This window comes from Xenopus tropicalis, chromosome 6 (assembly GCF_000004195.4).
Source record: "Xenopus tropicalis strain Nigerian chromosome 6, UCB_Xtro_10.0, whole genome shotgun sequence".
Classification (NCBI taxonomy): domain Eukaryota; kingdom Metazoa; phylum Chordata; class Amphibia; order Anura; family Pipidae; genus Xenopus; species Xenopus tropicalis.
In genome coordinates, this window is record NC_030682.2 from 55,211,465 (window position 1) to 55,227,765 (window position 16,301).

Sequence of the window (16,301 nt, forward strand, 5' to 3'; positions counted from 1 at the left end):
TTAAAAAGTTTTTTAATATATAGTTATTGTGCAGACTGTAGGAGCAGTGCCAGCATTGTGTCACTGTATGCTGCCTGTGTGTGCCATACACACAGGCATCATAGGGCAAGCAGAGTATGGCACACACAGGCAGGGTAGGGAAGGCAGAGTATGGCACACACAGGCAGAGTATGGCACACACAGGCCAAGTATGGCACAAACCAGCCAAGAATGGCAAACACAGTGAAAGTATGGCACACGCAGGCAGGGTAGGGAAGGCAGAGTATGGCACACGCAGGCAGGGTAGGGCAGGCAGAGTATGGCACACGCAGGCAGGGTAGGGCAGGCAGAGTATGGCACACGCAGGCAGGGTAGGGCAGGCAGAGTATGGCACACGCAGGCAGGGTAGGGCAGGCAGAGTATGGCACACACAGGCCAAGTATGGCACAAACCAGCCAAGTATGGCACACACAGTGAAAGTATGGCACACACAGTGAAAGTATGGCACACAGGCAGGGTAGGGAAGGCAGAGTATGGCACACACAGGCAGGGTAGGGAAGGCAGAGTATGGCACACACAGGCAGGGTAGGGAAGGCAGAGTATGGCAGGGTTTTGCTGTACTACAACAATTAATATGGGTATGGTCATGTGATAACATGGGTGTGGTTTCAAGTGGGTGCAGTTTCAAAAAGGGGAGTGGTAAAAACTGGCTTCCATTATCAGCCCTCCACCACGTAGGTCGGAAAAATTCCGGCCCTCGGTACAACAGAAGTTGGACAGCACTGACTTAAAGTATTATGTACATTCAGCTTCCATTAGTAAAGTGTAGCTTTTTTTTCTCTTTTCTTTAGGAATCTGAATAGTGAATTGAAACCCACAAGGCAAAGACTAATCATCTTTAAAAGTGTCAACATAGACCAAGCCCATATAATAAAAATCAGATGATAGATGTGCCAACAGTTATTTATATCTATTACATCAACAGCCGTGAAACCTCTCTACTCAAGTATGTTACTATCTTATTGCTTCAAGCAGAGTTTGTGAGAGAGGGAATCCCCTAATACTACTATCTAAATGCAACAAAATATATAGAAGGCACCAGATATAAAAGATTGACTTGTTTCGCGAGGACACCAAAGCTTGACTAGGGCGATATTAGATCACACTAATGGGATGGAGGCCATCGGAAAGAGGGCTGCATCAATGTACAGATATGCTCCTCACCCCATCTGAGGGCCCCATATATGGGCCAATTAAAGTTGCCTACGGTTGGCCCGTGTATAGCCACCCTTAGCAATAAAGAAGCTAAGCTTTATCAGAAAGGTCTACGAAAATACAGCCATAAGCACTCATAGGACTGCTGCACTGAGTCCTCTTTTAAAAGAACCACAGGATTTCTTGTCTCCTTTTTTTTGTATACATGTTCTTCGATATCTGACTTCCTCTCTCAGAAAAATCCTTAATTCCCGAGGCCAGAGTCTGCACAGCTCTCTCTCCGCTTCCCCCTCCCAAAATAATTCACTCCCCCCATCCCATCATAATGTGTGATCTGAGCTACCAACACCTAGAGCTGCACCAGGAAGCTATGGAGACTGAGCTAAAATGGCACCTGCTATCTTAAACAAACACAGGGAGCTTCTAGGGCTCTTTATTCAGGTATGGTAAAGTTCTTAATAGAATAAATATAGCATTCTAGGTGACACTAAAGTGGCTAATTTATTGGCAGTAAAATGACAAAATTACTTTCCTTCTCTTTTAACTTATCAGCAAGAATAGGTGGAGAGCCACATAAAGCAAGGAAGAAAAAAACATTATATGTTTGCACTGTAAACAAAAAAAAGAGAAATTCTGGAATTCCTTTTGTTTATTTGTATCTGTATGAGGCAGTCTCCTCAACCTTAATGATTTGTAAGGTTTGCACTGGTTATTAGACAATAAGTACTGTTCCTTACATTTTTTTTTGGTTGGTTTTCTGGTATATTTACACTCATAACTTTCTTGTATAAGAGGCAAATCTTGAATTAAAAACGTGCCATTCTGTCCTGGCCCATGGTAGGCAAGGTTAACAGAGCAGCCAAAGTGATCGCACATAATACAATTATATAGTAACATTTAAAATCAAAGAAAAATTACACGGCATTGTTTAAGGCCACCCATACTCATCATATGGACTTATTGATTAATGACTTACCCCTCATATGGACTTATTGATTAATGACTTACCCCATTAACAAGATCAATGTTAGGAAAAATTATGATAAGAGACAATTATTAGGATTGTGTTTGCAGCCACCTAAGGTGCCCCAATTTAAAGGTTCCTCTTCAGCTGTTAACAAGTTCCTGTCAGACCAAGAAAACAAAGTGCTGATTTTTGGTATACAGCCAGTCTGGGGATTGAGAGAGGCTAAGGAACGAGTAAGCCACTCTAGTTACAATATCATGTACCATAAATATCTATATGTATATTCCATTTATGTTTTCTGCAGGATATCAATTTACTGGGTTTTTTTTTTAACCAAATTCAACAGTTTTCTAGACTGCATACAACTGTAAATATGGCCATCTGATGGGTGATACCCTTCAGTATCCAACTGACTGGGTGGCGGGTGAATGGGTGGATACTGTAAAAGTGGCCAAGTAAGTTACAGTCACCTTCACATTGCTGTTTGTTAAAGGACAAGAAAAGCCTACATTTGCCTACACTGTATATCAGTTGGGCACGTCTCCTCCACCCAAATGGCATCATTTGTACTGCATATATCCCCTCCGCTTGCGAGCACCATCACATTTTCCTAAAGCAAATAGCAGCTTTCAGCCAGTGGCCATTTTAACTCTGATACATAATCAGATACATTTAAATCTGCAAACAGCATAGACACACAGACCCTTATACAGCATACATTTTATCAAGAATACCGGCTCACACAGGCAGAACTGTCTTTGATAAAAGTTCTGCTTTGTTTGAGCACTGTAATAGTAAAGCTGAGCTCAGGAGACAAAAACTGAAGCAGACAGCTAGAACTGAGTTTCTATGGGAACCAGCAATGCCATCTCTTCATTGGCTGCTAGATTGGAGGGCGTGTTTAGTAATCTGAGCATGCCCAGGGGCCAGAAATCAAAGTAATTTCCTGAGGGAGGGGGCCGAGTGGGTTACAGGAGGAGAAGGAAATCTAAGTGATTAAGGGGATGCTACAGCCTTACTATTAACCTCTGGACAACCAGTGTGGCAGGTATTGAAAGTTTTTAAAGAGGCTGTTCACTGATTACATTTTTGTGTGTGGGGTTTACATGTTCTTTAAAGTAAACAGTTTAATGATTAGAAAGGCAACAAGTTAAGAGAAGCTGCTGTTCAATAAATCCTAATCTGCTAGTGTACCAGGTGCTCTCTGTCACTTCACATTGGCAACTTCAATGTTCAATCATATATGAACTGACTAAAATCTGCATTACAAAGATATTGGCCAGTAAAGTCCACTCAACACAGACATACTACTTTTGTTGGTAAATGTATGGCTGGCTTAACAGGCAATCTATTAAAAGTCTGAAATTCAGTACTGGGGATCTATATATAATCCTTTTGAGAACACACACACACATTAAATATTCTTTGATATATATGTGTAGGTTTGATCTTGTTTACATATAATTGAATGGTTGTTATGCGTTTAGACTAGGTCATTTATATATATATATATTTATTTATATATTATACCTAGACTATACAGGTGTTACAGTCTAAACACCTGCATTCTATTATTTGTAAACAAGATCAAACCTACACATATATATGTAAGTATAGTTACCCATATAATTCTTCACAAAGCACAGTAAAGACAATAAAAATAACAAATACAGGGTTATATGTAAGTAGAAGTACAAACGTCACGCACTAATAAATGGAACGAATTATTACACTTTAAAAGAGAAGCAACAAAAATATAAGTAACAGACAGGGCGCTAGGATGTTTATTAAACGAACCTATGAGCAAGTGCGAAACGTATGTAGAGAATTATTTCCCATTACACATACAGGCTTAAAATGCCTTCACCTCATGTCTAACAATCATACAACAGTGTGCGGCGGACGACTCCCAGATCTGTTTATTATAACCATTTCTATAGCCCGCCATCACCCGGCTTCCACCCTTAAACCCCGGCGCCGCCATCTTTATTACGCCCACCTCACCTGAATCTCGGCGGCAGACGCAGTAGAAAGAACCCCCGGGAGAGCCGGGCACTGTCAGGCGGAAGTCCCACCCCTACTCCTTCACCCAAACAGCCAATAGCCGTGCTCGGCGAGGCTGGAAGAACTTCCGCCTGGCAGACTGCCGTCATCATCGCCGCTTCCTGAGGCAATAGCGAATAAGGAGCAGGGGAAGGCTGGCGCGAAAAGTGAATGCTTGTGCTAGTGACAGCTGAAACAGACTTCAAGCAGATAGCCCATCGCGGCTTTTGTACCGCAGATAATTATGGCAAACAACATTTGTACTACTTCGTCTTTACTTGTCCTTTGAGGTTCAGTGATTGCAGATGGCAATCCCCGATTGATATTGTAAAACATAGCAGTCGCTAGACTATCCATCGTCCCCAGGACTGAGATAGGTTAGGGTTCGCTCATTTATGGTATGCATTAATAAATACACGGACCCTGAACTTCATTAAAACGCACTTTTTGTTCTTATATACATGTTGATGGGTCAGGGTGATACTAGCCACTCCAAGGTCAACCTTCCCTATCACTACGCCCCTTCAACTTTGGCTACTGGCGGCTAACTGAATTCTGCCTCTTTGATTTTAGAGGACCAAGGTGGACTCACTTCTGGCACATACAGGGCTGATATTGGCTGCCGAAGGGGGGGATCTATAACCAGATCTATAATTGAAGGATCCCAGATTATAAAGTGATTTAGGAGGTCATCATTTTAGTAATAAATAAAAGGCAAAAATGTTACCAACTTAGTCAAGCTGAGGTGGAAATCAAAGCTTGCTTATATTTATGCATCATATTACACGGTATTGCTGGTAATTTTTATATATAATTTACACACATACACAATGAAAATATATAGTTTGTTATTAGTCTAATATTGGCTGCGATTCAGCAAGTCAGGTTGTTAAGTAACAGTAGTAAACACTGTCATCTGAAGACCCTATTCCCTTCCATGACATGCAACTTTAAAGTGTTGCCAAATTGTTTGTTTACAGATGATGCACTTTTCTTGATTTTGTAAAGTTTGCATGTGAATTAGGGATCAGATCTGGTATTTCAACTATTTTTTTTGGTGGAGGATTAAGTATTTGGGAGAATTCTTTAAAAAAAAAAAAAATTCCCCACCAAAAATTCTATAAGAATCACCCAGGTTATGCCATTGACTATGTTATACAAATGTTTTAAAAGGCTTGCATGGCAGAATATCAGAGAATTACCTGCTGGTGCTAATAATATAAAAGATGCTGCAGGGATAGTTTTTATGGGGTGAGCAGAAATATGTAGTAGATGAAAAGTGCAAGTACTGCACTGCAGGGTGACTAAAAGACTGCATAAGTTAAACATGGAGTCTTGTGATGCTAAAGACAAAGCAAGTACTGCACTGACAGGAACGGCGTCAGCCTGAAAATGCATGCTGTCATGCACTCACCCTGAGAGAGCAGAAATACTACAGCTAACATCATCAACGGTATATTTATAGCAATACTTTTAGTAGAATTTCTGTCTCAGTGGCAGAAAATATAAAATAAGACACCAAAAGTAATACAGTATCTCATGCATTGCCTTTTCTTTCATAGCATGTGGCTTTTATTTTTAAAGGGGTTGCTCATCTTGAAATAAACTTTTAGTATGTTGTGTTGAGAGTGCTACTTCTGAGAATTTGCAATTGGTCTTCCCCTACATTTTGCCACTGAGAGAGGCAGGACTGCGTATCTTCTGCATTTTTTTTCCGCTAATTTGCGTGACTTTTTCGTACTTTGCAACAAATTTTATGCGACAAAATTGTATTTGTCACAACGAGTATGAAAGTTTCGGATTCATTAAAGCTTGTTATTGTGGCTTTCCTTTGGCCAGGTTGGAGCTGCAGAGTGCTGTTGAGTCCTATGGGAGGCTTCCAAAAACATGCACAGAAGAATCATAATGGTTTTCCCGCCATTTACGATCACCGGCTATAAAACTTTTGTGACTTTTGGACTATTACGATTTTTTGTAAGCATTTTCGTGACATTTCCGCTCATCAGAAATTATTGTATCTAACCCAAATTTTACCCATTTAGGGATTCAAACTCCTACTTTGACGAATCTGCCCCTAAGTCAGTAAAATTCACCAAACAGCTATAATGTACCTATGTTTACTTGCTTTATATACACAGTACAACCTAGTCAACCACCAATTGCATTTTTTTTTTAAAAAGCCACTACTGCAGATTTTAAAAAATATAATCCTGATGAAACAGTGACAAAGCACCAACCACACCTTCAGTGATGACAGAATGGGTTGCTGCTGATAATGACATTATCTCTGTAGCATCACTGAAACTACAATGTGAACACTACCTTGGTGATGCTTCTTACTGGTTCTCAACCTGATAAACCTGCTTGTAACCAAATGCTAGTTCATACGCAGAAACCCATATCAAATGAAAAATAAAACACTGGCTTGTATGTTTCAGGTGTCATACAGTTGCAATCCCCATATAACTCCATATTGGATGAAACATTTGAACTTTGCTGCTTTGTTCATGGTAAAGTTATGATTTAATATACTAAGGGTTTTGTACTCATAGGGTGATAATTTATATTAACTGCTAACTTGCCATGCAGAATAAGGATCCAATATGTGGCTGGTATTAAAGGGGTGAAGTGCCAACCGTACACTTGGGGGGAGATTTATCAAGACACAAATGCTCCGAGTGTATTTCCGCCGATTTTTTTGCGCTTGCGCGACTTTTTCGTACGCTAGCGCAAAAAATTCAGGAAGGTCCTGCCACTGTTTACAATCGTTCGGTACGAAAAATTTCGTGACTTTCGGATCGCCAATACGATATTATCGTGACTAATACGATTTTTTCGGAAGCATTTTCGTGATATTTGCGATCTTCAGAAATTTCTGTTTCCAATCCGAATTTTTCCCATTTGGGATTCGAACTCGTGTTTTGATAAACACTAAGGGGCTGATTTACTAATCCACAAATTCAAATCCGAATGGGAAAAATTCGGATTGGAAACGAACATTTTGCGACTTTTTCGTATTTTTTTCGCCGTTACGACTTTATCGTAAATTGTTGTAACTTTTTCGTAGCCGTTACGACTTGCGCGAAAAGTCGTGACTTTTTCGTAGCCGTTACGATTTGCTCGTATATTGTCGCGACTTTTTCGTATTGAGCGCTCGTAAACGGCGGGCAAACCTTTCAGACTTTGCATGATTTTGGAAGCCTTCCATAGGACTCAATGGCACTCTGCAGCTCCAACCGGGCCCAAGTAAAGTCACGATACTGAAGCTTGAATGAATCCAAAACTTTCGTACTCGGCGCAAAGGCTACGAAAAAGTCGCGACAATTCGCGCAAGTCGTAACGCTACGAAAAAGTTGTGACAATTTGTGAAACAGTCGTAACGGCTACGAAAAAGTCGCAACAATTTATGAAAAAATCGCGAAATACCGATCATTATGAAAAAAAAACGCATTTGGATGCCTTCGGACCGTTCGTGGATTAGTAAATCAGCCCCTTAGGGTTGCCAAGATATACACTGCAGTGTAAGGACAGTGGGAGGACCTGCAGGACACTACACTCAAAACTGGCTTCCAAAAATAAAACAAAATTAGGAAAAAGATAAAATGGGAGTACGTAAAATTGGGTTTTCTGTAAAAAATTGTGTCAACTACAATAAGAAAACTTGAATGCAGGAAAAATAACATCCACAGGGGATAAGCATTTTATGGAAAATGGGGAAAAATGATGATGTAAGATCTGGAAAAAGCTCCAACTGAAATGACTGCCCAAACAGTCAGCCCATATTTAGTCAGTAAAATTCACCAAACAGCTTTAATGTACCTATGTTTACTTGCTTTATATACATAGTACAACCTAGTCAACCACCAATTGTATTTTTTAAAAAAAAAAAAAAAGCCACTACAGGGGACAAAATGATTATGTAAGATCCGGGAAAAGCTCCAACTGAAAAGCATGGGGGTACATAAAATGGAAGTTTGACTGTAATTATGTTCCAGAGGGAATTTTAATGCAAGTCTTTGCTACTACCACAAGGCAACTTGTGTAAGTAATGGTGTGATTTCTCTCTACTGGCCTGTCAACTGTTATCAACTCTCTATAAATAAATGAAGGATACAAGCTCATACTCGGTGTCACTCCCCTAACCTATTAGAATGATGTTCAAAACATTAGTTATTATGCTTTAGTTATTAGGGCTCTGGCACACGGGGAGATTAGTCGCCAGTGGGATGGCATACGCGGCAGTGCGATTTCAGTGAAATCGCGGAAGTTGCCTTGAGAGGAAACTTCTGCAGTTTCACTGAAATCGCGCCGCTGCGTATGCCCATCCCACCAGCGATTTACATTTGCGCCGGTGGGATGGCATTTTGGGGAGATTATTTGCCCCGCGAACAGAGAGATTTGTCGTGGGCGACTAATCTCCCCGTGTGCCAGAGCCCTTAAAGGAGAAGGAAAGGTAAAAATGACTGGGGGATGCCAAATGTTAAGCATCCCCCAGTGATTGTAATAGCTTACATTTTACCCCGGGCTGGTGCACCTGTTAGGAGAAAACCGCACCAGCCCGGGGTAACGGCAGCAAGTGATTCCTCTTCCTTCTGTCTTCTCAATTCCGGGGGCTGGCGCATGCGCAGTGAAAAAGATTACTTTTTTGCACATGCCCAAGCATCCAAAGGCAAAAGAAGGAAAAGCAGACACTTGCTCGCAAGTACCCCGGGCTGGTGCAGTTTTCTTCTCAAAGGAGCACTAGCCTGGGGTAAAAGGTAAGCGATTAAAGTCACTGGGGGGCACCCCCCAGTGACTTAACCTATCCATCTCCTTTAAAGGGGACCTGTCACCCTAAATAATAAATCCAAATTGTTTTCTATTGAGCCACTTCAAACCACTGGGGGGGTGATGTCTGTCTATATTTCAATCAGAAAAGGCGGGCTTTAGCCCATAAAAAGTTTTAATGCCTCTGGTTTAGAAAATTAGCATGGCCTTTGACATGTTGGAGGATAAAATAGTAATGAAATAAAAATGTATATAAAAAAAATAGTATAAACCAAACATTGGTGTGTATGTAATTGGTGAGTCACATGACGATTCAATCATATACATTTGTATTTATATTAAGTAAAGGAGCATCTGATCTACTGCATTACAATCATTGCAATAAATCACAGTATAAAATTGCTGTGTATTTATGAGCATTTAGATGAAGTTATGTAAGCCGCAAGTGGGTATCAAAAAATATATTTAATCATGTATGCACTAAGCTTATCCAGGGTATACACCATGGAGCGTGGTGGGTGTAAATCCCACCACACATACAAAGGGACAGCAATGTACATAAGCATTAATTATCAGTTCCATGTTATTTATGCATTCCTCAGACATAACAGTCAGATCTAGATTATATTAGATTATGAGAACAGGGGAATAATCCATTAAATGTGGACAGTTCTGAGTACAGGTATGGGATCCCTTATCCGGAAACCCGTTATCCAAGCTCAAGCTCCGAATTACGGAAAGCCCATCTCCCATAGACTCTATTTTATTCAAATAATTTAGAATTTTAAAACTGATTTCCTTTTTCTCTGTAATAATAAAACAGTACCTTGTAATTGATCCCAACTAAGATATAATTACCACTTATTGGATGCAAAACAATCCTATTTGGTTTAACTCTTTTACTGCCAAGCACGTATAGCATACGTGCTGGCAGTAAAAGGGCTTAAACGCCAACGACGTGTCTCATACGTCGTTGGCGTTTAAGCGCTGCCCTCTGCAGCGGCGGCATGTGCCGCCGCTGCAGAGGGCTTCTAACAATGACAGCCCCCCTGGGCAATGTGCCAGGGGGGCTGTCATCAGGGTCCTGCGAGCCGATCGCTCGCAGGACCCTCCAGGAAGCAGCAGACGCGATCGCATCGCATCTGCTGCTTCCTGCTTCCTCCCTCTCCCCCAGCGCCGGCCCAAATGAGGAAGGAGGCGATCGGGTCTTCAGGAACAGGTAAGGACTTTTTTTTTATTGCATTTACACACTTTTACACACTTATACACACATTTACATACATTTATACACACTTACATACATTTACACACACTTACAGCACACATTTTAGCATTTTTTTATTTTTTTTTTCATTTTTCACACTTTTATACACTTATTTACACTCATATACACACTAACACACTATCACACAACTTTTACACATGTACACACATGTATACACAAACACTTTGGTTTTTTTTTGTTTTGTTTTTTTTTTTTTTTTTTCTTCATTTTACCACTTTGTTTTTATTTTCTTTTACCTAAAAACTGTTTATTTTGACAGCGTAACTATTGGATCAGATATTCTGGCCACTAATTACACTGTCATGTAACTTATTTTGTTGTTTCACTGATTTGCACAATTTTTGTGGTTTTATCACATTTTATCCCTGTATAAGTGTTCCTAATCTGTTTTTAGCGTAGCTTTGCCAGGTGTAACTTTGGTGTACAAAAATAACTTTACCTATTTTGAATTCATCAGAATGTGTACTTTCCAAAAATATATGGTTTTGTGGGGGATCTGTATAGTTAGGGGAAGTTTTGGCACATAATACACTGACAGGGGGCTCTGTGTGCAAAAGCTGAGCTGGCAGGCGAGAAATCCTTATGCGCTATTTTCATTTAGGGTTCAGTACATACCGCAGACTTTGGTATATCTATGCATATTGGGCATCAAACTGTTCAGTAGGCCTCTGGTGTTCCTATTTGGGGTGACTTGCCTTTGTACGCAAGAAATTGTGTGAGATAAATGCGACAAATTGCAACATTTTTAGGCGATTTTCTGAAATGTCATAAAAACCAATAACTTTAGGAAAGCTCTGCAGATTGGTACTTTGGTGTAGAAAGGACTCTTTACCCTTGTTGGATTTGTCAGAATGTGTACTTTCCAAAAATATATGGTTTTGTGGGGGTCACTGTATGGTTAGGGGAAGTTTTGGCACATAATACACTGACAGGGGGCTCTGTGTGCAAAAGCTGAGCTGGCAGGCGAGAAATCCTTATGCGCTATTTTCATTTTGGGTTCAGTACATACCGCAGACTTTGGTATATCTATGCATATTGGGCATCAAACTGTTCAGTAGACCTCTGGTGTTCCTTTTTGGGGTGATTTGTCTTTATCTGATCTTTATCAAGAAATTGTGAGAGATAAATGCGGCAAATTGCAACATTTTTATGCGATTTTCGAAAATGTCATATAAATCTGCAAACTTAGGAAAGCTTTACAGCTTGGTACTTTGTAGCAATAAGAAATATTTACCCATTATAGATTCGGGGGGATGTGTATTTTCCAAAAATATATGGCTTTCTGGGGTGAATGTACTTTTTTTGTAGCATTATCCCACATAAAGGATGTAAATGTGTTGATTTTGCAGGAGCTGAAATGATAGATCATATGGGGGTATGTTCCCATTGGGGCCCCTACATGCCACATACTTAGGTAAACCTATACATATTGGGCATCAAACTGTTCAGTGGACCCCTGGCGTTCAAATTCAGGGTGTTTTATCTTGGTACCTAATGCTATGTGGGAGATAAGATGCTTCAAAATGGAAGCTTTGAGGGGATTTTTGGAAATGTCATCAAAATTGCTAACTTTAGAAAAGCTGTGCGGCTTGGTACTTTGGAGTAGAAAGACATGGGTACCCATTTTAGATTCGGGGGAATGTGTACTTTCCAAAAATATATGGCTTTCTGGGGTGAGCGTACTTTTTTGTAGCTTTATCTCACATATAATGATGTAAATGTGTTGATTTTGCAGGAGCTGAAATGCCAGAAATGACAGTATATATGGGGGTATGTTCACATTCGGGCCCCTACATGCCACATACTTGGGTAAACCTATACATATTGGGCATCAAACTGTTCAGTGGACCCCTGGCGTTCAAATTCAGGGTGTTTTATCTTGGTACCTAATGCTATGTGGGAGATAAGATGCTTCAAAATGGAAGCTTTGAGGGGATTTTTGGAAATGTCATCAAAATTGCTAACTTTAGAAAAGCTGTGCGGCTTGGTACTTTGGAGTAGAAAGACATGGGTACCCATTTTAGATTCGGGGGAATGTGTACTTTCCAAAAATATATGACTTTCTGGGGTGAGCGTACTTTTTACTAGCTTCATCCCACATATAATGATGTAAATGTGTTGATTTTGCAGAAGCTGAAATGACAGAAATGACAGTTCATATGGGGTATGTTCACATTGGGGCCCCTACATGCCACATACTTAGGTAAACCTATACATATTGGGCATCAAACTGTTCAGTGGACCCCAGGCATTCATATTTAGGGTGTTTTATTTGGTTACTTTATGACCTGTAGGAGATAAGATACTATAGACTAGAAGCTTTGAAGCGATTTTTAAAAAAAATCACAAATTTTGATAAAAACCAATAACTTTAGGAAAGCATTGCGACTTGATAGTTTGGAGTAGACAGACAGTTGTGCCTATTCTGTATTCCCCAGAATCTGTTCTTTCCAAAAATGTACAATTTTCTGGGATAAACCTTCTGTTAGTGGAATTTTGGCCTTGAAATCCAAAGTATGCAGTTTTTTTGGAGCAGTGCTTTGGGAATTTGGTAGTGTACTGCTGGGAGTTTTTGACCTATACAAGTGAGAAATCTCCATAAAACTATATATATATTTGGTATTGGCACGTTCAGGAGACATGGGACTTTCCAAATCAGTTGTATATTCGTGCATAAAATAATTTTTGTTTCTAGTATGTGTGATTATATTATGGAAAATTTGATTTTTTTTGCATTTTTAGACATTTAGAAGCCTATATCTTGTTACAGAATTGGAATTACACAAAAATTCTACCATATTTTGAAAGCTTAGGTTGTTCTGAAAAAAACGATATATTGTTTTCCTTGGTAAACTAAAAGTCCCCCCGAGGAAAGGCCCCTAAAGTGAAACAGTGCAAAATGTTCAAAAACTGTCTGGCAATACAAGTTCCGCTTTGACCAAAATGGCTGGCAGTAAAAGGGTTAATGAATGTTTTATTTATTTTTTAGTAGACTTAAAGGAGAACGAAAGGCAAAGTCACTTGGGGGTGCCAAAATGTTAGGCACCCCAAGTGACTTTAATTGCCTACCTTGTACCCCGGGCTGGTGCCCCCGTTAGGAGAAAACAGCACCAGCCCGGGGTACCTGTAGCGAGCGCTTCCTGCTTCCTTTTCCAGCAAATGCCAGTGGTCAGCACATGCGCAGTAGAGTGAAAAGCCAACTTCTCTGTTCTCTGTTTGGCTTTTCACTCTACTGCGCGTGCGCGCGCGAATCAGGAAGGAGGAAGCGCTGCAGCTACCCCGGGCTGGTGCTGTTCTCTCCGAGCAGGGGCACCAACCTGGGGTACAAGGTAGGCGATTTAAGTCACTTGGGGGTGCCTAACATTTTGACACCCCCAAGTGACTTTGGATCTCCATAACTTATAGGAGAAGGAAAGGCAAAGTTATGGAGATCCCCTTATCCAGAATACCCTTGATCCCGAGCATTCTGGATAACGGGTCCTATACCTAGGGGCTGATTTACTTACCCACGAACGGGTCGAATGGAGTCCGATTGCGTTTTTTTCGTAATGATTGGTACTTTGCGATTTTTTCGTATGTTTTGCGATTTTTTCGGATTCTGTACGAATTTTTCGGATCCAATACGATTTTTGCGTAAAAACGCGAGTTTTCCTATCCATTACGAAAGTTGCGTAAAAAGTTGCGCATTTTGCGTAGCGTTAAAACTTACGCGAAAAATGCGCAACTTTTCGCGTAAGTTTTAACGCTACGCAAAATGCGCAACTTTTTACGCAACTTTCGTAATGGATACGAAAAACTCGCGTTTTTACGCAAAAATCGTATTGGATCCGAAAAATTCGTACAGAATCCGAAAAAATCGTAAAACATACGAAAAAGTCGCAAAATATTCGTTTTCAAGTCGGAACTTTTCCAATTCGGGTCGGATTCGTTGGTTAGTAAATCAGCCCCCTAATATACCTACATACTAAAAATGAAGGTGACTGCTGTATTTGTGTAACAATCAAGACTATGTATAACCACTGCCATAAGTGCAGGGAAAGAGAGAATAGGAATGCTTTGTAAACATGTGTTTGTGCAGTACATTTTTAAAATATACAAAATTTTAAAAATTAATGAAGCAGAAAATAACAGTTTGCAAAAAACAAAAAACCTAACAAATGATATTTTGATAAGAGTGAACCTTGCTGCCAGATACACAAACAATGCCACCTCAGTAAAACGCTGAGGCTTTACCACACAAAAAAGTATTTTTTCATTTAATGTTAGGTGCAGGAAACAAATATACACACTGGGGCAACAAAGACCCTGAATTTTAGAAAAGCAAATTTTAGCTCCTTAAGGGCAGCGCTTCAGCGCATAGATTGGGGCATTATGTTTTCTGATAAAAACACAGAGCAGAAATGGTTGTCATTTAAAATGATATTAAATCATTACTGTTCTCAATTTATTCCATTAATAAGAAAAAATAGAAGTGTTAAGAATCACCCTATGTGGCTTAACTCTGAGGTAAAGAAGTTAATAGGGAAAAAAAGGAAAGCTTTTAAGAAATATAAGTCAGAGGGAACAGTAGCTGCGTTTAATGAATATAAACACTATGGGGCACATTTACTAACCAACGAATCCGAATTGGAAAAATTCCGATTGGAAAACGAACATTTTGCGACTTTTTCGTATTTTTTGCGATTTTTTCGTCGCCTTTACGACTTTCGGAAATTGTCGTGACTTTTTCGTTACCAATACGATTTGCACGAAAAAACGCGAGTTTTTCGTAGCCATTACGATTCGCTCGTATCTTGTCGCGACTTTTTCGTATTGAGCGCTCGTAAGTGGCGGGCGAAACTTTCAGACTTAGCATGATTTTGGAAGCCTCCCATAGGACTCAATGGCACCCTGCAGCTCCAACCTGGCCCAAGAAAAGTCACCATACTGAAGCTTGAATGAATCCGAATCTTTTGTACTCGGCACGAAAGCCGCAGAAAAGTCGCGACTTTTCGCGCAAGTAGTAACGCTATGAAAAAGTCGCAACATTTTGCGCAACATTCGGAATGGCTACGAAAAAGTTGCGTCAATTTTCCGAAAAATCGCCAAATACCAATCATTACGAAAAAACCGCAATCGGACGCATTTGGCCCGTTCGTGAGTAAGTAAATGTGCCCCTATAACAAGTGTTATAAAACAGCAATCCGGAAGGCAAAGATAGAAAATGAGAAGCGCATTGCGGTTTTAAGTATATTAACAGAAAAAGATGCAGGTTGAGAGTGTGGCCCCATTGACTTATAGTAACAATATTGTTACAGCAGATCTAGAAAAGGCAAATGTGCTAAACCAGTTCTTTTCCTCTGTGTATACAGTAGAGGAGCCAGAGTGCCAAGACCCACCCAATAGCTGCACTGTTGCCTCAGCTCCCCCTGGGGTACTGAGAGCTAGGGTCAAGTTTTACAGTGGCCTCTGTTTTTGATATTCTCATACTCTCTTTCATCTGGCAATTATAGGCCAGTAAGTTTGACATCCGTGGTGGGCAAGTTAATTGAAAGCTTTTTAATATCTTTAACATCTTGTAGATCTGATCTATTTGGATTTTGCCAAAGCATTTGATACTGTTCACCACAAACAACTGCTTTCTGTACTAAGGTATATTGGTCTTAGTGAAGTCGTATGTACATGGGTAGGAAACTGGCTACAGGATTGGGTACAGAGGGTGGTTGTTAATGGTACATTCTCTGCTTGGAGTAAGGTTATCTGTGGGGTCCCTCAGGGTTCTGTACTGGGTCCACTTTTGTTTAACTTGTTCATAAATGACTTAGGGGAGGGTATTATAAGTAATGTATTGGTGTCTGCAGATGACATAAAACTCTGCATCCCAGTCAATTCTATCCAGGATGTGGCATCCATCTTGACAAACTGGCAATCTGGGCGGCTAAGCGGCAGATGAGATTTAATATAGATAAATGTAAGGTCATGCACCTGGGATATAAAAATATGCAAGCCACTTATACCCTTAATGGAACTGCACTAGGCAAATCCATAATGGAGAAGGACCTTGGA

General features: G+C 40.2%; 1 protein-coding gene across 2 annotated transcripts in view; it reads right to left on the reverse strand.

Annotated features, from left to right (window-relative positions):
• The window catches only part of cul1 (cullin 1), a 57,007-nt gene that overhangs the window by 35,207 nt on the left and 5,499 nt on the right, over window positions 1-16,301 (reverse strand). Inside the window, exon 1 of one of the 2 annotated variants that reach the window (XM_012964856.3) lies at window positions 4,166-4,279. The exons of the other annotated variant lie outside the window; for it this stretch is intronic. The gene's annotated coding sequence lies outside the window, so the exon portion shown is untranslated. Of the gene's footprint in view, window positions 1-4,165; window positions 4,280-16,301 lie in introns of those variants that run through there. 2 annotated transcript variants of the gene reach the window in all.